Source organism: Monodon monoceros, unplaced genomic scaffold (assembly GCF_005190385.1).
Source record: "Monodon monoceros isolate NGI ecotype Baffin Bay Population unplaced genomic scaffold, NGI_Narwhal_1 Super_Scaffold_17, whole genome shotgun sequence".
NCBI classification, from domain to species: Eukaryota; Metazoa; Chordata; class Mammalia; order Artiodactyla; family Monodontidae; genus Monodon; species Monodon monoceros.
In genome coordinates this window covers 22,731,059-22,757,524 of record NW_021703773.1, presented here as the reverse complement: position 1 = coordinate 22,757,524, position 26,466 = coordinate 22,731,059, and the positions used below count along the sequence as shown (strand labels likewise).

Genomic DNA, 26,466 nt, shown 5'->3' with positions numbered 1-26,466 from the left:
CGTGGGATCTTCCCGGACCGGGGCACGAACCCGCGTCCCCTGCATCGGCAGGCGGACTCTCAACCACTGCGCCACCAGGGAAGCCCAAGGGTCAGGTATCTCTTTAAAGAATTTGACAAATGATTTGGATAAAGAGGTATTCATCAGAGTCTTCGGGGGTGCAGGTCTCCTAGGGGGCAGACCCAAGTAATGTGAAAGGCCACAGGATGGTGGTGGCCACCACGTGGAACGGCCCCCAGGGCTTGCGATGTTCTTGTGCTGTTAACGCGACGAAAGCATACCTCCGTGCTGGCGATTCTACTCTTAAGGCTCAAACACACACAGTAAAATTCTTCCATTTTCTCAATTTCTTGTGAAGGTCCTATAATAGAATTTTCTATAACGAGAGCCCATCTGTCGATGTAAAATGACGTGTCTCTGAAACCGGGATGTCACCTCCTCCTTCCCAATACCAAACACGTGGGGAGCCTCTAAAGCCCCCCGGTCTGCATGGGTGCTGGCTGATTAATAGTACGTCCAAAATAACCTCCTTCTCATGAATCTGTGGGTCCCCGGCGGTCCCCAAAGGCATCCCAGCGTCTCTAAGCGGTGGGCTCAGTCTGGCGGGACTGCACCTTATTACCACCTGAGATCGCTGCAGACTCTGTCTTTAAGATGAGCACGCCGGTGCTCAGAGGATGCTGCTGGAAGATGGCTGTGTCTGCATCCTCTCTTAGTATTTCCTTCCATCACTGCCACCCTTCCCCCAGTGCTGTGTCAGACACCCTCCTCCCCATGTCGTCTACTTTCCCTCTCGGGTTTGGGCAATTTTTCCTTTTAAATCTTGCAACAAAAGATGATGATTTCATCTCTGCCCTTCTGCTTCTAAGTAAAGTCCTCCCCGCCCTGAATTTTTTAGAAACTGAAGTTCTCCTTATGTGTCCATTTCCACGACACTGGAGCTCAGCACCTGCTCTTCTAAGGAACATTATCTTCGGAGATTCCAGGCTACGCACACCTTTGGAAGTGACCTTCATGAGTCCAAGATAGTGTCCAATGACACTTTCATTCTGAAAAAGAGGGGAGAACCTTCTACATGTTTAATGCCTTAGAGGGGATTGATTTTCCAAACAAAATTTTATTTATTTACAGATATTCCCAAACCTCTGGCTCTTTTGCCCCTTTAAGCTGCTTTCTGCTCTTGGGAAGGTCCTGCAGTTCCCAGCCACCTGTCAGCCGAGGCTGCCCGCAGCCTGGCCTGAGGCTGGAAGTGTTTGCAGCCACTCCTGCAGGATTCCCATTTCCTCCCCTCTTTGAATTCTCTCTTTCTCTCTTTATTTTAATAGAATAGCTGGGCAAGTGTCCATATCTTTATTGTTTTTTTTTAGTATTTATTTTTAGGCTGCGCCAGGTCTTACTTGTGGCATGGGGGCTTCTTAATTGTGGCATGTGGACTCTTAGTTGTGGCATGCATATGGGGTCTAGTTCCCTGACCATGGATTGAATCTGGGCCCCCTGCATTGGGAGCGCAGAGTCTTACCTACTGGACCACCAGGGAAGTGGTGTCTTTGAAGTCTTAAATGACTTAAAGTGACACCTTCTCAAGGCTGCAGTTGTGCTTTATCCACACGGTCACAGACCCACCAACCCTCCAGCTCAATTACTTAATACTTCTGGTTGTCTGGCTGGGGCCCCTGTGGGTGGGTTGAGCCGGGAGGCTGTGCCTGGGCGAGTTGGGATGGACCCTGTGGGAAACGGAAGGGGAAACGACAGGAGGGTGGGAGGATACAAGTCCATGACTGCACGTGAAAAATGGCAACTGGATACAGAAGAGAAATAAAGGGTGCAGGGATCACATGGAAACCGCCTGCTTTATGTGAGGTGCAGGACGATTTCAAGTTGGAAAGAGTCTTGCCAGGAATCAGGTCCTCTTCTTGGCAGTTTGATGTACCTGTCAGACAGCGCTGGGGGTCGGGGCTGAGCTCTCTGCATTTTTTCTGCCCATCCTGCCAAGGCTAGGAGGAGCGTTACAGGATCTGATCTGTGGTCCTGCAGGAGAGGGGCTTTCTCCCTGCCGTGTGGAAAGATCTGTCCAGTCTGGACAGTTCACGTTAGCTTCTTTATCTCTGCTTCTGGCCAAAAACCAGACACTTCTGGACTCCTCCAGAGGAGAGGAAAGGATGACACAGTTCAGTGAACACTGCCATCCTTCTGGAAAGAAATTCCAACTCTTTTCCCCATTGATTATAGTCATGTTTGTGCCATAGTCTCATTCTGTTGTCACCATTTGCCCAGACCCTCAAACCGTCTTCTTCCAAGACCACGCCTTTCCCTCTAGGTTCTCATGGCTAGTCCTTCCCCCCTTGGTTCATTCTGTTTGGGTCTTGATAATATCAGCTTGGAAAGACTGGGAAAGCCTGCTGACTTTGCAGTTAATACAGAATCGCAGGAGACATGAATGCTTCTTTCTGTTGTTGTTATGGGGGACTTTCTAACCAGCATAATTTGTCTAGGTTGATCACTTTCCTTTCATCAGAGTCTGGTTATTAATTTGTAAAAAAAAAAAAAGACTTTAAGTTAGTAGACTGAAGCCCTAATGTAGAAAAATGAAAGCAGTACTTTAGAAACCACATCTCTGAACGCGCCAGATGACGGTGGTTACTCTAGCATCTTTCTTCTACTCTTCCCTGTATTTTTAACATTTCCTCTTATACTAAAGAAGGAACATTCTAGAGGGCAGTCTTTATGCCATTTGCTCCTTCATTTTATTAAATGTCTACTGGCTCTATTTCAGAGTTGGGGGAAGGGGTGAGTGGGGTAGGGAGAGGAGGAAAAAGAAGAATGAACTTTTATTAATGTTCACTGTAGGTCAGGAATTGTTCTAAGCACTTTAGTATATTGTCTCATTTAATCCTTACAGAGGTCATGCTAACATTCTATAGGAGAGGAAACTGAGGTTCAGAGAGTAACCTTACATGAGCAAGAGATCTCATATTTCAGTCCAGCAATCTGACTCCAGAGTCGGAGCTGTCAGCCCTTTTAAAACTGCTTTTCATTTCTGCTGGACGAAGATTTTGACTTCGATCACGATCACTGATAATTTTTTCTTCTTGTACTGTAATTTCTTCTGAATGTTAAACACAGTAGACTGATTTATATTATGATTTATGGAGCTTGCTTAAAACACACAGCTTTATGTCACCAAATAAATGAAGCAGAGTGTTAAAGACAATACTGTGGTCTTGATATTTAAAATGCAGGATCAGCAGCTGGTTGCAGGATAGTGGCTGTGCCAGATGTTTATTCAAATGTTGCCAAACAGGAGACTTAGAAAGTAATTGATACAATTTTTGCTACCAACTGAAATATTCCTTTTTATAAAAATAAAGGGGCAGTGTAAAGTGTACTGAGAAAATTGTTTTAATGAGAAAAAGGGATACGGTGCTATAAGGCAAATTCATCACATTGTTCTTCACTGTTTAATTTTTCTTCTTTTTTGAGGTCTCAGGATTAAATGTCATTTATGTTTTTACATTCTATGAGTAAGCAAATTTTCAGCTCTATTTTACTGAATCTAATTTAAAGTCTTTGCTGCTCTTAGTAAGGTGTTCCTATTTTCCTAGCCAGGTATTTTTATTTTCTGCATTAAAAGTTACATTAAGAGTGTTAATGTAACTCTTGAATTGTCCTAACTTAAAAAAAATTAATTTGATGTGATAAAGTGTATTTCAATTACTTTTGGTTATGATGGTAGAAGAAGTTTTTCTTTTTTAAAAAAATTAGCAAAGATATAGATTTTGGGGATGAAGTATTGGATAATATGATTTACACAGTCCACGTATGATTGTTAAAATATAAAGTCATGAAGGCTATAAAATTGCTGTTGAATACAGCTTTGGCTATATCCCATAAGTTTAGTATATAATATTCTCATTGCTGTGATCATCTCAGCAGTCTATAATTAGTATTTAGATTTCTCTTTGGCCTAGTAACTATTTTGGAGAAGTTTCTTTCTCTCCTTTTCCCCGTAGAAGTTGTGAATTTTTTAAAAAAGTTGTCATTGATTTCTTACGCTATTTTGCAGTTGTCAGAGTGTCAACTCTGTAACATGTATTTTTTTCAAATTTACTGACATTTTGTTACCTAATATAGAACAAGATCTATTTTTCATAGAAACTTGAAACAAGGAATTAAAAAAAAAAACTTCTGTTATTGAATTTATATTATATTGTTTAACTCTTCTATGTTCTCATTTTTTGGTACGGTTTATTTGTCAAAGACTGTGATAAGTGTGCTAATGTCATCTTTCCAAAATTATGTGATTTCTTTCACTGTATTACCATAGCTTTAACTTTATGTATTTTGATATTTTGATATCCAACACATATCTTTACTATTGATTTTTGCCTTTTATATACATATAAATATACATAGTTGTATATCTATGTAAATTATACATATTCATATAATCACTGCCACCTTTTTCTTTTTAATCTTTTTTTTTTTTTTACATCTTTATTGGAGTATAATTGCTTTACAATGGTGTGTTAGTTTCTGCTTTATAACAAAGTGAATCAGTTATACATATATATATGTTCCCATATCTCTTCCCTCTTGTGTCTCCCTCCCTCCCACCCTCCCTATCCCACCCGTCCAGGCGGTCACAAAGCACCGAGCTGATCTCCCTGTGCTATGCGGCTTCTTCCCACTAGCTATCTACCTTACGTTTGGTAGTGTATATATGTCCATGCCTCTCTCTCGCTTTGTCACAGCTTTTTAATCTTTTGTATCTTTTTGTTTCAGTGTGTGTTTTATAAGCAGGATATAGAGTTTGCATTTTAACCCAATATGAAGAGTATTTGTCTTTTTAGGAATATTGAACCACTAAGTGTATTATAATAACTGATATGTTTGCTCTTGTTTGAAACTTTTATATTTCACATGGAAGGCCCTACAGTATCAGCTTTTTACAAATAATTTACGTTGAACCGAAGTAGTGCACCATTTTTACAAATGAGTTAAGTACCTTCTTTGGTGCTTTGCTTTTGACCTTGTAACTAGAGCAATAGTTTGCAACCTGGTTATTCTATAGATAAGTGAACCCCAAATTGATCCTAAGGAGTGAAGCAGAGAGAGAGACAACCACAGCTGCTAACTTGCAGTTCCAGGAAGGAGCCAGCGTAGACCTAAGTTAGTAAAACATCCACTTCCTGACCTAGAAACCCCCTTTGGACAGTGTTGGACTAGAGGCTGTGGAGGATGCTTCTGCTTGACCAGGTCTCAAAGGACAGGGAGGGTGCATGGGCAGCGGCACCCAGTTAGCACTTGGTCCTGTCCAAAACGTCCATAAGACATTTGGTCCATGCCCAAAGGTCCTTAATATTTGGTCCTGTCCAAAGCCATTTGTCATGGACCAAGTATGCTCATGAAAGTTTTGGACAGGACTAAATGTCCTGCAAGGGTGGAGGCTACATCATTGTCATTTGAAACTGGATTTATTCTAAGGAGGCTATATCAATGTCATTTGGAAACTGGATTTTTTGTTTTGTTTTATTTTTGCCTGTCAGTTTATACTGTGCAAGAGTCTTAGATCCAGGATCAAAAGCAGAAAGGTGAGGGATGTTGGCGTTGCTGCTGAGTTAAACTGGCTCACAAAGCAAGCAGCATTCTCAGGCAATTCTAGAAAGAAGTTTTCAGATAGTACAAGCACCAGACTGTCCCTTTGGGTGACAGTTTTGGAAATTGTCACTCTCCCCTTGTGTTAAATCTTCCATCTCTTCCATGTGGAGGAGATTCATTTATGTTTGAAACTACTTATACCAAATCAAGGAATAAATAAAGACAAGAAAGAGAGTAGAAGCTTCTTGTAACAGGGGCACATCTTCAGTCTGAGGAAGTCCGTGAAGACAGAATCAGATGGAAATTGCTGATGGCAGTAACTCAGCAACATGTGACTAATTACTGTAGGAAAAAGGTTTAATTTGATGAATTTTTTTCCTCCTCTTTCTTCTTTTAAAAATGAACACTTTATGGGAATTGCCTGGCGGTTCAGTGGTTAGGACTCTGCACTTTCACTGCCAGGGCCCGGGTTCAATCCCTGGTCAGAGAACTAAGATCCTGCAAGCCATGTGGTGCAGCCAAAAAAAAAAAGACCAAAAAATGAACAAATAAAAAACAACAACAACAACAAAAACACTTTATATATCTCTTTGGCACTATGGGAGAAACAAGGCTCAGAAAACTCCAAAGTTTCTTTTCTTTTCTTTGTTTTTAATTGAAGTATAGCTGATTTACAATGTAGTATGTTTTCTTAAAATAGTATCAGTTTCTTTTGTTCTCAAGTACATGACTACTCCTTATAACGTGACCAAAAGTAAGAAGCCTGGATTCCATAAAATCCAGCAGGATGTAGCTATATTTGTAGTGAAAATGTAAAAGCAAATTTAGTCAGCAAATTTACATGTAATTTGACTAAATGGGGTTTCAAATTTATATGTACTCAAACATGATTACTTGGTAAAGTCTTATTGTGCATAATACCTCTTAATGTGCCTAAATATTTAAGTGACCTTAGATTTGTTTAAAAAAAAATAAAGTGCCGTGCTGAAATAAGTATTACTTAAATTTTTTTTTTCTCTCCTCCTCTCCTATTAAAAATTCTGGAACTTTATTAGTAGGAGAGGGAAGGATCAGTTAAATCCTAACAGAATGTAAGTTATTTCTGAAGGGCATGTGAATTGGTGAGTTCACATCGTTTCAATGACTGTTTGTAAGATGGACTGTAAGAATGTAAATCCGGACTGGCCAGTCTGAGGGTCAAGAGTATAATCTATTCAGCAAATGCTTTTACTTTCAAGGAGAGGGATTTACAATATGCACAACTGTGCAAAGAGAGGGAATGTGAGTAATTTTCTCTGAGCCCTGACCTTGTGTACTCAGAACTTCTGAGGACTTAAGCATGTGGACTTGAATGAGTGAATGTAGTCCTTTGTAATATTGCCAACATGTTTAATTTTCCAAGTAGGTAGGTCATTGTGTCGACTTTGTCCTCATGCCAAAACGATTATCCAGGCATTTCAGTTAAGGTATTGCCTTCTCAAGTCACAGAAGTTGAAAATGATTACCATGTATATACTCACCTATTTTAAAATAACTGGCATTTATATTCTACTTGCTTATATTAGCAGTTCACTTTGAATGTGTCTTTCCCATTAGACTGTAAGGTTTTTGAGGATGGAGACTGTAAACTCCAGTTTATATGTCCTAGTCCAATTCTCTATGTGGTGTGGATTTGTAAGTATAGCATAAGTATACTTGTAAATATAGCTAATGCTGACTGGCTGCTGGTGGTAATTTCTAAACTACCTTTTGTTAAAGTAGTTAGACAAGGAGGCCATTAGACTGGGGTAGCCCTAGCGTCTTTGGTAGCTTATGTAAGCAAATTGAATCCAGAGTCAACTAGATTTTTCTCAAATCTGAGAATATGAAACTGAAGAACAGCTATTCATAAATATTATAGTTGTCTAGATTTTCTTGAATCTGAGAAAATGAAACTCAAGAACAACTACTTATAACAGCTGAATGACTAAAGTTTTTCACATAAGGCAAACATTTAGGTTATAGCCAAATAAATAATTGCTTTGCTTCCCTCTCTTCTCCGTAAACACCTCTGCCCTAGCCCCCCACCAGGGAGCCTCCTAACCACTTTTTGGTTTTGGCAGTGCCTGATTGGAATCGTTGTTTGCTCAAATAAACAATTAGGGCTTCCCTGGTGGCGCAGTGGTTGAGAGTCTGCCTGCCGATGCAGGGGACGCGGGTTCGTGCCCCGGTCCGGGAAGATCCCACATGCCGAGGAGTGGCTGGGCCCGTGAGCCATGGCCGCTGAGCCTGCGCGTCCAGAGCCTGTGCTCCGCAGCGGGAGAGGCCACAACAGTGAGAGGCCCGAGTACTGCAAAAAAAAAAAAACAAAAAAAACCCCCCAAAAAACAATTAACGTGCCACAGTTTACCATTTTACACATTCTAACATGGGGGGGGGGAGGAAAACTACTCAGTGCTGGTAATGTTGTGATAAATCTGGTATCTTAATATTTATTTACTTATTTATTTGGTTGTGCCGAGTCTTATTTGCAGCAGGCGTGCTCCTTAGTTGTGGCTTGCCAGCTCTTTAGTTGTGGCTTGCCAGCTCTTTAGTTGTGGCATGCGAACTCTTAGTTGTGGCATGCATGTGGGATCTAGTTCCCTGACCAGGGATCGAACCCTGGCCCCCTGCATTGGGAGCGTGGAGTCTTAACCACTGCACCACCAGGGAAGTCCCAAATCTGATATCTTAATACATTGCCAGTGGTATTGTAAATTGAAAAAAATTTTTTTGGAAAGCATCTTGGCAATATGTATCAAAAAGCCATCTAAATACTCACATACTTTCATGTAGTAATTCTAGCTTTAGGACTATAGCTAGGATAGTAATCCACAATTACAGAGCGCTATATATAGGAAGCTACTCATTACACAGTTGTTAAGAAAGACTGCAAGTAACCTAAAAAGCATGAGTAGAAAATAATTAGGTAAATATGGTTTTATATACTAGATGGAATGCTATACAGCCATTAAAACGTCTATAAAGCATAGGAAGCAACGTGGAAAAATGCTTATGATATATAATGTTACTTGAAAGCATGTGTAGTATTTCATAGCAATCCAGATCAGAAAAACAATCTCACACCAGGTGCATAGAGAAAAATGGGAAAGACTAACTTATCATTATTCTTGGTACATGGTAATTATTTTATGTAAAATAATTACAATGTACTGAATAATTACTATATTTTGGGCACTGTGCCAAGTACGTTTTTTCACTTAATTTTTTTTTTTTTTTACCATTTTTAAAGTCTTTGCTGAATTTGTTACAGTATTGCTTCTGTTTTACGTTTTGGCTTTTCGGCCACGAGCCATGTGGGATCTTAGCTCCCTGACCATGGATCGAACCTGCACCCCACTGGACCGCCAGGGAAGCCCCTCTCACTTAATTTTTTTTTTTTTTTTTCGGTACACGGGCCTCTCACTGTTGTGGCCTCTCCCGTTGCGGAGCACAGGCTCAGCGGCCGTGGCTCACGGGCCCAGCCGCTCCGCGGCATGTGGGATCTTCCCGGACCGGGACACGAACCCGTGTCCCCTGCATCGGCAGGCAGACTCTCAACCACTGCGCCACCAGGGAAGCCCCTTGCTTAATTTTTATAAATGACTCTCGGTGTGCCCATTTTGTGGATGAATAAACTGAGCTCATAGAGGTTGGATAACCTTGTTCAACCATATTAAGTGATAGGACCAGGTCTGGACCCAGGTCTGTGGGATCCAGAATCTGTGCTTGAAACTGGTGATTCACAAAGTTGACTGTGCATCAGAATAACCTGTGGAACTTTCAATAAATAAATTAATTAATAAGTGAATAAATACTATATGGCTTACCCCAGATCTCCTGAGTCAGAATCGCTAGTGAGACAGCCAGGAGCCTGGGTTTTTAACACATAAGGCAGGTTCTATGGTGAGTCTGTGACTAGCATTTAGGACCCTCTGCAAATTCCATTTGTTGTATTAAAAAAACACTAAATATTAATATTGTGAATTTATTTATTTATATATTTATAATAATTTATAATAATATTAATATTATTTATATAATATATATTATATATAAATATTATAAATTATATAATATATATAATTTATAATAATATTAAAATTGTGAATATTAATAGTGGTTGTATTTGGGTAATAAGATTATGGGTGATTTTATTTTTTTCCCTCCAAAAATTTTTCAGATTTTCTTCAGTGAGAAGTGATGTTACTTTGAGTGTAAAAATTTAATGAAGAGAAAAGTTGAATAAAATATTCTATTTAAAGGGTCTCCCTTTGGGGCGGGGAGTTATTATGTGCTACCTCTTTTAATACGTCCATTCTGAAGGGCATAAGTGGGAGAAATGTAATTATATCCAAAAGAGGCATAATTTTAGCAAAATTTACAAAATATATCAGTCTAATGGTGATTACGGTTAACAGCCTGTATTAAATTTGAGTTACAACACTGCTTTAGAAAATAAGACTTGGGGTATAGATTTTACAAAATAGGTTAGATGGCATGTTAATTATATTTCAGTTAAAAAGAAAATAAGTAAATCGGATAATTGAGAAAAACCACAGAGAAGCTGGTCTCTTCAGCTCTTTGAACAGCAAGAGGGGAAACCACAGTCACCGGATGTTTTTGTTTTCAAGGAAGGGGAAAAGAGTTCTTTTTCTCATAGTTTGAGAGGAAAGGGTGTGAAATGAGATCATAATTGGAAATAATGGACTTTATTGTTAATGTGCAGCCATGTGACCCACGTGTGGGGAGGTAAACACAGGAACTTTCAAATCAGGTCACTGCAAGTTGCCATGTTGGGTCACCCAGCAGGAGCAACAGTTCAGAACCTGAAATAAATTAAAAGCTTTTGCACAGCAAAGGAAACCATAAACAAGACTAAAAGACAACCCTCAGAATGGGAGAAAATATTTGCAAACGAAGCAACTGACAAAGGATTCATCTCCAAAATATACAAGCAGCTCAATATCAAAAAAACAAACAACCCAATGCAAAAGTGGGCAGAAGACCTAAATAGACATTTCTCCAAAGAAGATATACAGATTGCCAACAAACACATGAAAGGATGCTCAACATCACTAATTGTTAGAGAAATGCAAATCAAAACTACAATGAGGTATCACCTCACACCAATTAGAATGGGCATCATCAGAAAATCTACAAAACAATAAGTGCTGGAGAGGGTGTGGAGAAAAGGGAACCCTCTTGCACTGTTGGTGGGAAGGTAAATTGATACAGTCACTATGGAGAACAGTATGAAGGTTCCTTAAAAAACTAAAAATAGAATTACCGTATGACCTAGCAATCCCACTACTGGGCATATACCCAGAGAAAACCATAATTCAAAAAGACACATGCACCCCAATGTTCATTGCAGCTCTCTTTACAATAACCAGGACATGGAAGCAACCTAAGTGTCCATCGACAGATGAATGGATAAAGAAGATGTGACATATATATACAATGGAATATTACTCAGCCATAAAAAGAAACAAAATTGAGTTATTTGCAGTGAGGTGGATGGACCTAGAGTCTGTCATACAGAGTGAAGTAAGTCAGAAAGAGGAAAACAAATACCGTATGCTAACACATATATATGAAATCTAAAAACAAAAATGGTTCTGAAGAACCTAGGGGCAGGACAGGAATAAAGATGCAGCCGTAGAGAATGGACTTGAGGACACAGAGAGGGGGAAGGGTAAGCTGGGACGAAGTGAGAGAGTGGCATGGACATATATACACTACCAATTGTAAAATCGATAGCTAGTGGGAAGCAGCCACATAGCACAGGGAGATCAGCTCGGTGCTCTGTGACCACCTAGAGGGGTGGGATAGGGAGGGTGGGAGGGAGGGAGACGCAAGAGGGAGGAGATATGGGGATATATGTATACGTATAGCTGATTCACTTTGTTATACAACAGAAACTAACACACCATTGTAAAGCAATTATACTCCAATAAGGATGTTAAAAAAAAAAGGTGTTGCGAAGTTCCTGTTTTTTAGGAGGGCAGAGGAAATTGTCAAATTTAAACCAGTTGTATATGCATAAAAATGTTGAAAAAGTTGTATTTATATTTTTGTACATAATAGGCTACACGAAATTATCAAAAAGTTTGCTTCCATGATTGGACGCCTGGGCAGTCTTAGCCTCCAATGTTCAACTTCAACATCTTTTTCACTTTGCAGGCCTGACCGAACACTCTTCAGAATTCCTGGGTGAATTTGGAAGACAATAAATAATTTCATGAGGCGTTAGTCACGTATGGATTCACGAGTGTATGTTTTAAAGAATAAAACACATATTGTGTAGCTTTTAAAAGCTGAGTAATGATGTCACTTAGCCTTAGTCATGAAAACCTTATTTAGAAAATGGTGAACTTATTTTCCCTCTGGAAAATTCACTTTTCTCCAACACACGAGATCGGATGAAACTGGAACATGTTACCAGGAATCCAATAAAGCTGTGAAAGGCTCAAATTAGGTAATCTCTTAATTGAAAAGAAAGAGAAGTTTTCATGAAAGATATTCTCTTGAAAACTGGGTTTTTACAGCCGTCAAGACTTCTTTGGAGAGGAAGTGGAGAAGAATTCCAGATGATGTCTTTGTTCAACTCTAAGACAAGTCTGAATTGCAGTTGAAGCTATTGAATTTCCAGTGTAGCCCTAGATCACTTTTGCTGTCTGCCGGAAGTCATGACAGAAGAAAAAAAGGACTGCTATCTTCTTAAGATAGGAGACCACCGACCACTACAGCTTTGAAATGGTGTCGACATCCTTGGAAGCCTGTGCGCTGAGTCAAAACAAAGAAAACCCTCTGGCTATTTTGGGTCCGGCTTAGAAAACATTAGCTTCCAAAACTGCTCAGTAATCTAAGAGAAGACCTCAGTCCTTACTAACTCGATCGTTAATCGTGTCCAGAAGAGTGTGCTAAACACCAGTGATGTACCTTGCTTGGTAAACCTTTGAATGCTGATTACAGGGTTCATCCTTTGATGGGTTATCACAGGGAAATATACTTGCCAGGTTTGTGAGTAAAAAGACATAATACCCCTGTTTTGGGAACTCCAGGGAAAAGACCAACTTCTTTGTGCATATGAACAGTTTTCATCTGGAGCATTGTGTATTTGGTAGAAAAAAATTGAAACTCTGAACACACAGAAATTGATGCTTCAAGGGGTAAAGACCAACATTATACTTCACAGATTTATAGCTAATTTAAAAAATTAGAACCACCTCTTTATTTTTTAAATTTGGTAACACTCTCAAGGCTTCCTGTAAGTCATTTTTGTTTGTTTGTTTTTGTTTTTTTGCGGTATGCGGGCCTCTCACTGTTGTGACCTCTCCCGTTGCGGAGCACAGGCTCCAGACCCGCAGGCTCAGCGGCCATGGCTCACGGGCCCAGCCGCTCCGCGGCATGTGGGATCTTCGCGGACCGGGGCACGAACCCGTGTCCCCTGCATCGGCAGGTGAACTCCCAACCACTGTGCCACCAGGGAAGCCCTGTAAGTCATTTTTAGGAAGTTACATCTTATACACACACACACACACACACACACACACATATATTTTTTTTCAGATTATTTTCCATTATAGGTTATTATAAGATATTGCATATAGTTCCCTGTGCTATACAGTAAATCATTGTTGCTTATCTATTTTATATATAGTAGTGTGTATATGTTAATCCCATACTCCTAATTTATCTCTCCCGCCCACTTTCCCCTTTGGTAACCATATGTTTGCTTTCTATGTCTGTGAGTCTGTTTCTGTTTTGTAAATGAATTCATTTGTATTATTTTTTAGATTCCACATATAAGTGATATATAATAATTCGTCTTTCTCTGTCTGGCTTATTACTTCACTTAGTATGAAATTCTCTAGGTCCATCCATGTTGCTGCAAATGGCAATATTTCATTCATTTTTTATGGCTGAGTAATATTCCATTGTGTGTGTGTGTGTGTATATATATATATATATATATATATATATATATATATATGGCACATCTTCTTAAACCAATTGTCTGCTGATGGGTACTTGGGTTGTTTCCATGTCTTGGCTATTGTAAATAGTGCTGCTATGAACATTGGGGTACATGTATCTTTTTGAATTAGAGTTTTTGTCTTTTCCGGATATATGCCCAGGAGTGAGATTGCTGGATCATATGGTAGCTCCATTTTTAGTTTTTTAAGGAACCTCCAAACTGTTCTCCATACTGGCTGAACCAATTCACATTCCCACCAACAGTGTAGGAGGGTTCTCTTTTCTCCACACCCTCTCCAGCATTCAGGCAATCTACTCTTTTTTTTTTTTTTTTTTTTTTTTTGTGGTACGTGGGCCTCTCACTGTTGTGGCCTCTCCTGTTGCGGAGCACAGGCTCCGGATGCACAGGCTCAGCGGCCATGGCTCACGGGCCCAGCCACTCCGCGGCATGTGGGATCTTCCTGGACCGGGGCACGAACCTGTGTCCCCTGCATCGGCAGGCGAACTCTCAACCACTGGGCCACCAGGGAAGCCCCAGGCAATCTACTCTTGACACTGGTGGAAAGTTGCATTTGTGAGCTTATTGGGGAGAGATTTTTTCTCCCTGATGTTCCTGAAAAGAGAACTCCAAGAGGAGTTTTGGAGAAGGGATTTGATTCAGGAGTCAGACATACTTTTCAGATGACTGTGGTGATCTCCTTATTTGCATTTTAAAAACAAGCAAACATGCTCTTCCTGGTATTACGTTATTTCTTTCATTCACATTTCGTCAGCTAGCCTGTTTTTTTTTCCTTTGCTTCTGACAATGAAAAGAAGCAGCAGTACACTTGATGAAGAAATGACTCATCCTTTTGGTGAGCACACGTCCTCAGTATTCTTTAAAAATAGTATGTGATGAAGGAAAAAGACTTATATTTCAAGGTTACTGTAAGTATTTTTCTTTGAAAACATTATCCCTCTGATATTTCTCATGGCTATTTTTCATTGATATATTTAATTTTGAAACTTAAAGTAAAACTAAAGAAAAGCAAGTAATTTTTATGTTTACCAAAAGGAGGCATGGTTGAGGAAGCCTGAAAAATACTGCCAGAGTAAATCACCAGTGGGAAGATACATTTCTTCCTCCATTTGACTTGCTAGCTTTAGGGCTGCAGATTTTCCCCTGCGAACGGCTCCTGGAAGAGAAAGCAGAGTGATGCTCTTAAAAAGGATGAGCGAATGTTCTAGAAAATACTTTTATAACACGGTTGAGTTTGGGAGGACTTAGGGAATACGACTTATGACGTGATCAGTATCAGAATTAAAGTAAAACCCTAATCGATATTAGTGGTTATAAAATGATTTTGCATAGCTCCCTCATTATTCTGTTCTTGAGGTGTGTTCTAGTCGCACAGTGAAGAAAACTCCAGATTATTTTCATTTCAATAATAAAATGGTCTGTGTCCACGATAACCTGCTTGTGCTTATGCCTCTCACTTTCTGTTTCTCTCTTTTTTTTTTTTTTCCACTGTTCGTCCTCATCATGACGGTCTTACCCATAAGGAGGTCCATTACTTAGCACCCTTTCTGCCCTCTGTGGAAGGCTTTGGGATGCCTGAGCAGTCCTGGTAGCTCGCTGGGCTGGTGGACGTCAGCCTTTGTCAGATCATTAGCCGGGTTGTGGTGTCAAGAGCTCTGGGTGGATTAGCATTCTCGTTTCTGCTCTGAATTTAACAGCTGTGGGACTCAGACCAGTCCCTGTTCTCTTGGACTAAAAAAATACATGAAGTAAAAAAAAAAAAAAAAAGTAACCACTTAGCCTGTTTTATGTTTTTTTTTTTTTTTTTGGTCTGCTTATTTATACATAACAATTTATTATTAGTTTATATTGTATCTTGTATCTTGCAAAGGACTGAATTTTTCATACTTGGTCTCCAAGTAGGCTGATTGAATACCAGGCTGTTGGGCGAGTGAAATTTGGCTGAATCCAATTGTGGTTTTTGAGATGTCCGTGAAAACAAGCCGAAGCGTTTTTTCTCTCGGAGTTCTGTTACCCCAGCCCTCCTTCCCTGACGCCAATCCGATGCGCTAATCCAATATAGCGCAACGACATTATTCTGCTTTTGATCTGTACACAGAGGCTTGGCTAGAACGCTGCCTTGGCTGGGTGCCGTCGTGTAACCATATGGTACTTCACGGAATGCGGATAATGGCCTCTTTTTCCTCTCTGAATAGGTGGGAACCTGTGCTAGCAGGTAGGAGAGCATTTATATAAAGCACAAGTGAAAGCATGACACCGGTGTTATTCATGCCAGAGCATCGAGGACTGCTCATCTGTTTAGAAGATTGTAATTCTCTCCCCACTACTTTCTGGGTATTTTCAGCTGTGTAGCTGAAAGTGAGGGTGATCCAGGCCCTGGCTTTAAAGGGCAGGGGTCGCAGCTTCACGCATTTCTGTGCTCTCTGCTTTGATGTCACAGGTGTCGGCCAGGGGCCTCTCGGGGAGGCTGGTAGGCAGGCGGGTCACCAGGGTGAGGCTGGCAGTGCCGCCCCGTCGGAGCTGCCAGGCCCTGGGCTCCTCTCAGGCCCTGCCTGGTGGGAAGGGAAGGCCCAGCTCTCTCAGGCAGCCTGCCCCCAGCACCCCTGTCCTGTCCCTGTCAAGCTGGACCCCAACTCTAGCCTCAGGGGTCTGTTAGTGAGTAGCGGGGGGCCTGGGTCTCAGAGTTGGAGGTTAGGAAATTGGACCCTATGACTCCGTGTGCGTTCCGCGGTGGCCCTTCACTCAGCGGGAACTGAAGCAGGGAAAGGTGATGGGATTTGTGTCAAGTCTCACAACCAGGGTGTCCCAGAGCCAAGGCCAGTGCCCAGGGGCACCCCGGCTTCTGCGTTGCTCTCCTCACACCCCCTTCCTTCCGGGTCCTGTCAGCCTTTCAGGCTCTGGCCTGGAGTGTCTGTCACCTGCACCCCACACACCTGCGTGCTGGCAGTGAAATGGCCCGGCAGGGTCAACCCATCACTGTGAGCCTGGACGGGACTTCTGTGCCCTTCCAGAGATGGCAGGCCCCTTCGCTGTTTAAGCGTGACCTTGAAAAAAGCTATTATTTACTGGACCCTAGCTATATGGTAGATGCTGAAGTGGCCCATGCGTATCCATTAACATATTTAATCTTCACAGAAACTCAATGAGTTTCTTCTTCTTATCTCCATTTTACAAGAGGCTGAAATTCAGAGAGGGTACATGTCTTACCTGATGTCGGATAGGTAGAGGGGGCAGTGCTGAGGCTTCTGCCCAGATGTGCCAGCCTCCACAGGGCCTCCCCGGGGCATCCTTCTTCCCACACACTCCCCTGCTTCTGCCCAGCCCACTGTGGTTCCCCTGGAAATTTAATTACGATAATCTAGTAGGGGTCCCCTTTCTTGTTAAAATGACCATCAGAAAGCCACGGCTGTCCAGAAGGAGATCGTCAAAGGCAAACTGTGCAATGAAAGGCTTTCCTTCCCACCAGCCTCTGCTATTCCTTTTTCCTGCCCAATCATGTTGTCAGATGTTTGGCCCGCGAGAGGCTACAGCAAAGCACATGGTCGTAGCTCCCAACCCAGTGCCCACAGGTATCATCTTATGCTCCCGAGTCCATCTGGTGGACGGTTTCAGCAGGGCTGAAAACTTGCCTGATGAGCAGAACTTCAATTCCTGTGATTACTAGGGCTTTTCCTACAGTTTTCCTGGGCTCTTTCCATCTGCGCCCCTAGACTGTAAATGACCCCCAGGCGAAGGTCTTGTTCTTCGGCACATTTGAAATATTGTAAAGGGTGGCGTACACCGTACATTAAAAACGGTATAACAACAATACAACTTTGTCCTTCAGATGCAGCCTCGGGCCTCCATCTTTTCCCCAGATACGCAGACATGTATAGCCCTGTATTTTGTAAACCTGGCTGCCACGCTTTCCAGGAGAAGTGGGTTTTAGCTGTGAGGAGACAGCAAGCGTTCAAATAATTTGACGGTTTTAAGTTACAGTTTCATTGAGCTTCATCCCATAAACTGTCACCTAGTTGAAAATTATTTGGGATTAAAATAATCCTATAATAAATTCAGACTGGCCAGAATGGGAGAATTTAAGCAGGGATACTTCCCTATTAAGCTTTACTTTTTTTTTCTGGGTCATAAAGCTAATAAAATATTCTCACCACCTCCCAATGTTCCCCACGTTTTAATATAAATTATTTCTCACCTACATTCTACTTTCCTTTAAGCCAATTTTATTTTCCTAGGCCACGGGCCTTGGGTAATCTCCTTAGATAAATGTCAGTTACCTCTGATATGAAAAAGCATGCTAGAGAGAGTTAAACGGAGCAGCCAGCCATCTCAGTAAACTTGCACAGCTCTCAGATAAACAACCACAAAAATATTATTGTGTGATCATTTAAAAAAAAAAAAGACAACCCAAAAAACAAAAAAAACTTACTTCTTGACAAACTGGTTAACAAAAGCTCTATTTATTTGACTTGTGCGATAAACTCCAGAAGGAAGCAAAGAGGAAAATGTACATTTCATGAAAACAACAGTATGTTAACTGACGGAGCATTTTGTGCTTATCATGTGATACATGGATACCAGGCACCATAGGAGAAACAAAGACATCATGCATTTGACCCCAGCTCCCCTGGGGTTTCTGGCTTCACTGGGAACATGTGGAAGAGTAGACTGCCGGGTGGTGAAGGGTTAAAGCTTATGCAAGCTCCCTGGGTTCCTGGACAGGGATAGGTCAGTGCAGCCAGTCTGTGTTCCTACCCTGGACCAGGTGTGGAGCCCCGAGTTGGCTTTCTTCCTGGCCTGCGCGAGCGGAGAGTCCTCCGTCTCCCCTCCCTCCCACATGGCCTTGAGCTTGGGGACGGTGGAGAAACATGGTGGATAATCCTTGGCTCTTAGAGACCAAGGAGGCTGCCCATCGAAGACACTTGCTAAAAAGGGGCCAACTTAGAACCGAGAGTCCAGGCTCGCTCCCCTGTGTCGGGAGGTCAGTGGTGGATATCTGTCTGATGTAGCTGAGACATTCTTTGCCACCTGCTGATGCTTTGAAGATCTTGAGCTAATTTTTCATGGAGGAGATGGAACGGGTCCTGCAGGGTTTGGTGAGATAATTCACAGGAAGAGACTTAGCTTAGTGCTTAGTACATAGAATGTGTTTATTCCAAAGTTCCCTCTCCTTCTTTTCCTTATGTGTCACGAATCCCCAGTTGGACCAAAAAACCCTCAAGAGATAAAGAATGTGCTTTACATTCCCCTCTATTCTCAGCATCGAGCTTAGTTGTCTCGATAGGTACTAATAATACAAAAAGTCGTCATAGTAGCAGTGATAGTGATGGTAACAGTAATAGCAAATATATAAAGTATTTGTAATATGCCAGACATATTTCATCTTCTCAACAAAGCTTTGAGGTAGGTGCTGTTGTTGACACAAGATGAGGAAACTGGAGCACAGAGTTATTAAGTGACTTGCCCAAGGTCACCCAGATGCTATGGAGCAGGGCCAGAATTTGAACTCAGAAAGTCTGGCTACAACCTCTGTACTCTTATGGCACTTGAATAAGAAAAAAGCCCATTTTATTAATGTGAAAAATGTTGATCATATACAGAAATAGAGGGAACCATATAATGGATTCCTGTTTAGGCATCGTCAATGCTTATCAGTACATTTCTTGTCTTGTCTCATCTGTATCCCCACCTCGTCCTACATCTCCACTTTGGATTATTTTGAAGAAAATCCCAGACATATAACCTCCATGTAAATACTCATGTATATATCTCTAAATGATGGATTTTCAGTATAATCACAATGCCATTATCACACTTAAAAATGTTACTGGTTGTTCCTAGTCTCAACTATCCAGTTTGTCTTTAAATTTCTTTGATGGTTGCATTAACATTTTTTTTTTTTATAGTTCATTGGTTCAAATCAGGACCCAAACAAAAGATAGCCTGTTTTTCATAATGATTTTTAAAGCAGAATACCTGAAAAGATCTACTTATTGAACTTAATTCAGCAAATATTTATCACGTGTCTGCATTTTGCAAGGCACACAGTGTGAGGATGATGAAAGGTATGTCCCAGGAGCTGTCAACTGGCTGTGGTGACTGACTGGATTCAGAAAAAGCCAGAGGGCATTGGCTTGTAACTCCAAGGTTACAAGCTTGGGGTGAATGATGCAGGGGTAGAGGACTTGATGGAGAAAAAAGGAAAGGTGGAAGGAAGAAACAGCCCCCGGAAAATGTGATGGGTATGGCTTGTGGTTTGTATTTAGAATCTGAAATCATATTCTGTCCTACATGTATATTTTCTGCATTCCATTCTTTATCTCTGCCTTTCCACTTGATTCTTCTTTCAGTGGCAACTGGGAAGTTGTGATGTTGGCTTTTTTTTCCTTGAAAAAATCTTGATAGAAATTTGGGGGTAAGCTTAATGATGATCCTGTCTTTGAGTAAAGGAAATAAATGTGTTTGCGGGGAGGAGGGTAAATCAGTGGCGTAATCCCAGTGGTGACAGATTTAAGTTTTTAGGTATATGCTTTTATTGTTCAGTCTGGCTCTAATGGACTGGAAAATGTCTTCGTCTAACGAGAAGGCATTCAGAGAATGGGAAAAATGAAATTCTGTGAAATATTTCTGTTTGCTTTGAAATTACTCATCCCTTTGTTTTGAGGGGCTTCCTAACTTCAAAGTAAAGTATCGTGATTTACCTCGAGTTTGATGGAATTGGACTTTAAAGCTAGACTGAGGATCATGTGTATGCTGTAAAATCCACTGCTGAAACTTGCTGCTGCAGACATATGAGCTTCATCAAGTAAGTTTAAGTTGGAACAGGCATAAGAAAGAAAACAATTTGGTTTGGGTGCCAACCGGGAGATTAGAACAGCAATTTACTTATTTCATCTGTTTTATTCAGTAGCATTTATAAAGTAGACTGATTTCCTCCAGATATTTTGCCAACTAGCATTAAGAAACAAGAGATTTTAGGAATAGACTTTTACTCTATTCCTATCCGAAGAGGTGGTTTTCAGTGTTTTTAGAAACCTATCTTTTTTTTCTTTGGTTAGAGAAATTGTATTTGTTTTATGTCCCAATCATTTTTCATACTCATTAAAAGTTATTCTTAAAACTGAATCATGAAGCTACTGGATTTTTGGTGAGACATTTAATCTGCTGTGCTTTTTTTTGAATTTAAGTATAGTCGATTTGCAGTTTGCATTAGTTTCAGGTGTACAGCAAAATGATTCAGTTACATATATGTTTATATATATATTTCAGATTATTTTCCATTATAGGTTATTCCAAGATATTGAATATAGTTCCCTGTGTTATACAGTAAGTCATGATTGATTATCGATTTTGTGTATAGTAGTTTGTATCTGATACTCCCAATTTATGCCTCCCCTGCTTCTCCTTTGGTAACCATAAGTTTGTTTTCTATGCCTGTGAGTCTGTTTCTGTTTTGTATATAGATTCATTTGTATTATTTTTTAGATTCCACATGTAAGAGATATCATATAATATTTGTCTTTCTTTGCTTGACTTACTTAGTACGATATTCTCTAGGTCCATCCATGTTGCAGCAAATGGTAATATTTCATTCTTTTTTATGGCTGAGCAATATTCCACATTCCCACACCACATCTTCTTAAACCAATCGCCTGTTGATGGACACTTGGGTTGTTTCCATGTCTTGACTATTGTAAATAGTGCTGCTGTGAACATTGGGGTGCGTGCATCTTTTTAATTTAGAATTTTGGTCTTTTCTGGATATATGCCCAGGAATGGAATTGCTGGATCATATGGTAGTTCTGTTTTTAGTCCTTTAAGGACCTTCCATATTGTTTTCCATAGTGACTGCACCAATTTACGTTCCCACCAATAGTGTAGGAGGGTTCCCTTTCTCCACGCCCTCTCCTAACCTGCTGTGAGTTGAACGTAACTTTAGGTCCACAAGTTCTTATTTTTGAAATATTAATCTCTATATTCAGTATTCTCTAAGACTGCTGTGGGATTGAGTTATGGAAGTAGCAGAGAGGAAAAAGAGAAGACATGGGAAAAGCCTGTTTCTGTACCCTTTCTATTAAAACTCTTAGTCTGTTGTCATTTTGTTGCCTATCTTTCTCTTTGTTGTAGATCTTTCCAACCTCAAGAACTCACCAGTACTTATACAACTAGAAAATTATACATAACTAGAAAATTTCTGTAAGCAGGAAGACTATTTATTGTTCCTTATTTTATTGTGTTTTTTTTAAAAACTGCAAGTCACTAGGATAAATAGTAACACAACACCTTCTGAATTTCGTGGGGAAATCGGTCTCTGGTCCTTGTCTGAGCCCCTGGGCCATGCCCTTCCTGATTCCAGCCCTTTCTCTGGAGTTTGCAGTCATGTGAGCCAATATATATCCTCTGCAGTTTTTAGCCAGCTTGACTTGGGGTTTCTGTTACTTACAGCCCAAAGCACCTAACTAACCCTAATTTCATGCACTTTATAAACAGAGCTGTTTCCTGTCAGAAGTGAAACTGAGTAATTCTCTTCTCTGGGTCAATGAATTTATATTCCCAAAGAGACATGAAGAAAAGGGAACAATTATTGAACCTGCTATGTGTCAGGCCCAAATGTGAGGTGTTTTCACAGATATTTTCTAGGTTAGTCCTGAAGATGGGCATTACTGTGCCTCTGTAGCTGTTCATGCAGTGATGAGGCATGTGGGTGCTATTAGAGAGCCCTGTGGACTACTTCTCCGCGGCTGCTGGAGTTAGGCTGATTGTGCCTGTTTCCAGGCTGTCCCTGGGTTTTTACCCGGCTCTGGGCACAGTGCCTCAGGGAGCGGTGCTGTTTCCAGTGTCTGTTTGACAAGAACTGATCTCACTTCTGCCCCTAATAAAGCCATGTCAGATCACCCGGTGCCTTCTCATTTGCTTTATGCCAACTTGTTGTCTTTGCACGTGGTAGAAAATAGGGCCACATGTAACTTAATGTTCTGACTATAATTAAAAGATTTCCCTCCCAGTGGCCAAATGCAAGCAGAAGTGGTTTATTAAATTCTCAGCTGGCTGGAAGACGTTCCAGATGCACTGAGAGATGACGTCATGGGTCATGATATTGTTTTCTAAATTCCGCAGAGCAGTGAAATGAAGCTGCGGTTGAATACATCTTCCTTTGGGAGAAAAGAAGATGTCGAATGAAGGCCTAAGTGCTGGGTTGGGAGAGGCGGTTGTGACCGTCTTTGTACCCTGACCTGGGAACTAGCTTCACCTTTGACCCTGCTGTCTCAGTGTGCGCCGGGCTGCTCTGGCCTGGCTGTTTGTCATTCCTCATGTGGAGGTTAGATGAAGTATTTGAGGGTGATATGGGGCATATCTGTTGGTTGAAATTAGCCGGGGTGGGAAAACATATCTTTTCATCATAGGCCAGTGGCTCATTGACAAGAAATGAGTCATGTGCTTCACTCACAACTGAAGGACAACAGTTAAGAATCCTCTTCCAAGAATAGGAAATTCGTTATGGTTTCAGTGTCACCTGATCCACCATCAACACATTTGGGAAGGTCACAGTAATAGAGGACCGTTGAATGAGAGTGCTATGTGAAATGTTTAAACGGTTCTTGTAACAGGCAGGTTTGCATTTTTAGAAAAAAAAAAAAAAATATATATATATATATATATATGTTGTTTTTTTTTTGCGGTACGCGGGCCTCTCACTGTTGTGGCCTCTCCCGTTGCGGAGCACAGGCTCCGGACGCGCAGGCTCAGCGGCCATGGCTCACGGGCCCAGCCACTCCGCGGCATGTGGGATCCTCCCGGACCTGGGCACGAACCTGTGTCCCCTGCATCGGCAGGCGGACCCTCAACCACTGCGCCACCAGGGAAGCCCAGAAAATAAATATTTTTTTGTTAGCTGCCTGTAATTAAATCATTAATGAAGTAAAGTTGTTCTCAGTTCAAACGTACCCTCTCAAGTTTAGATTGTTCCTGGACGGGCCTTAGGAGGTATGGGATTCTGGGTCAGTCCCTCTCAGTGGAGCGGCCCCCGAAACTAGGCTGATCTTCAGGCCTGAGTAGCCTGAGGCTGCTGGAGGGCATGGGGTTCTTTCTCCCGGTGGGGTTGGGCAGCAGAGGGGTGGCAGATTTCAGTGGAAGTTGCTAGAGGCCTACAGGAGAGTAGGAGCTACCAGAGGCAGGGTACAGACAGTAAGAAGGTTGCCCGTGAAAACACACGCACAGAAAACTGCACACATGTAAGGAAAAGCTGGGCGGGAAGGAAGCTTGCCTCTTTCGCCTGTGCTCAGTTCCGCCCCCGGCTCTGCCTTGAACTTGGACTCTCGTTTTACTCGCACTGCCATACTGCAGCTCCTGTCAGGAAACAGGGTTAGAGCGTTCCTGAAAGCGCCAATAATTATGTCATAGTGAAAATTAGTTTTGGATGACCCTGATGGAAAACTGAGAAATGTGTAAATGTTTGGTGAATATCAGACTTCAGTTATGGGGGAAAGGATGGTCTAGAAATATTTTGTTAGATGTTGGAATTTTGTGGTGAAGCGTTGATTGAGCATCACATAAAAACTCTACTGTGCTGTAAAAAACCAAAACTTTTAATCAATTTTGTTAATCCAGTTCTTTGTCACTTTCTGTCTCTGTGGCCCCAAGCACACTGTCCCCACTTCTGAGTCTTTGCTTTGCCTGTTTTTTTTTTTCACTACTCTCCCCCAATCCTCCCGATTCCCCAAGTTTAACCACCTTCTCCTTACCTCCCTGAGGTCAACTCTAGCAATTCTAGAGCCTATTACTAGTTTCTTACCTTACTGCCATTATACTTTTTGTCTGAATCTTTCCTTGATTAAAATGAAGAAGGAGGTAAACTTCAGACATAGTCCCTTATATATATTTAAGGGGTAATACTGAGTGTCTTTTTAACTTCACCTCTGCAGACCAAACACTGCAGTTTCAGTTACTTTAAAACTTTCTGCTATGCCATGCTGCCTTCTTCCAATCTTACATGACTTCGGAAGACTAGTCCATTATTAAGAATATTTTGCTGATTTGTTCAGATTTAGATGATCCAGGGTGATGGTGTACCTAAACTTCCTTCCCTGAGATAGATATGGTTCAGTAAGTTTTAACACGGATGAGTTTAATTCTTAATAATATTTCTAATTTAACTTATTTTTGGTGCATCTAATAACTGCCTGCAAAAAGTCAAGTCCAGGGCTTCCCTGGTGGCGCAGTGGTTGAGAGTCCGCCTGCCGATGCAGGGGACACGGGTTCGTGCCCCGGTCCGGGAAGATCCCACATGCCACGGAGCGGCTGGGCCCGTGAGCCATGGCCACTGAGCCTGCGTGTCCGGAGCCTGTGCCCCGCAACGGGAGAGGCCACAACAGTGAGAGGCCCACGTACCACAAGAAAAAAAGAAAAAAAAAAAAAAAAGGTCAAACTCAGTTTCGGTGATGCTGAAGCTGCTGGGGCTAGTTGAGATGCCCTTAAAAAGTTGTTTCCCCAGCTAAGTTCACAGCATGGGTATTTCTTCCACAGAATAAGATTATTCGTCAAATGTTCCTTTAGCTCTGTAATCCGCCCTGCAAGACCTTCAGGTTACGTAGGGAATATCCTGAAGAAATCCAGATAGAGACCATGGTACATGAGAAAAAATCGTTACAGGTTCGCCACAGCAGAGAAGTAGCCAGTGAACAAAGAACCCATGGAAATATTGGAGGCAGAAGAGAACCTTGGGATGCCTTTCTTTCTTTTTTTTAAATTGGGGTATGGTTGTTTTACAATGTTGTTAGTTTCTACTGTACAGCATAGTGGAGTTCCGTGTGCCATACAGCAGGGAGAGCCTTGGAATTTCTACAGTATATTTTCATTCCAGGCTGACAGCAGTTTGGCCAAAGTAGATAGAAAGAACGTGAGAATGTGTTGTTGTCACAGGGTCCAGGCATGAATGTACTTCCTCTGCTTATAACCAGCTGAGCCTCCTGGGGCAAGCCATGTGATGGCTTCAGGTCTCAGTGTTCCCATCTGTAGAATGGCTTCAATAGCATTAATTGTTTCATAGGAGAGTAGCATTTCGTAAGCAGTAAAGCATTCACTAGCTTGTGTTTCATTTCCCTGTCACAGCCTAGTATGATACCAAAATATTGTCGTCCTCAATGGGTATTGAACCAATGGGTTTCTGAATACTTTGCATGTTTCCCGTGAACCGTTTTGAACTCTGAAGTTTAATACAGGGAAAGCTGTTGGGTGGCTGATCAGCTTGTGACTACCTCGTCTGTGGTTTATTCCCTCTGAGCTGGGAGCAGCCTGGGTGTACTGGTGATCTCTGGGGTGAGAGGTTGGCTTCCTACAGTCTGCAGGGTGGAGCTAGGAGCATGGCGGGGCTGCTGTCTCGGCCCGTGTGAATTAACTGCATGGGGCGTCCAGGTCCTGTGCACTCACACAAGTGAACGAAGCCGGCGGCTGTAGAATTCCTTACCTTCCCCATCATCTCTCAAATCATAGTGAAGATCCTGCCTGTATCCCACGTTCTTTTCATCTTCAGATGGTATTCGTATAAGGAAAGGGGATAACAAAGTCTCTCCTTGAGCATTAGCTGCTCACTTTGAATTTCTCTTTATTATTATTATTTTAATTTTTGGCTGCGTGGGTCTTAGTTGAGGTACGTGGGATCTTTAGTTGCGGCATGAGGGATCTAGTTCCCCGACCAAGGATGGAACTCTGGCCCCCTGCATTGGGAGCGTGGAGTCTTATCCACTGGACCACCAGGGAAGTCCCTGCTTGCTTTGAATTTCCGTTTGAGACATTCATTCAACAAACCATAGTTCGTTCTAGGGGCTGAGGGCCCTGCCTCAAGGAGCTTTGGG

General features: G+C 41.6%; 1 protein-coding gene across 1 annotated transcript in view; it reads left to right on the top strand.

Annotated features, from left to right (window-relative positions):
- STOX2 (storkhead box 2) overlaps positions 1-26,466 on the top strand; it is a 207,960-nt gene that overhangs the window by 7,050 nt on the left and 174,444 nt on the right. The gene's annotated exons all lie outside the window — the stretch shown is intronic.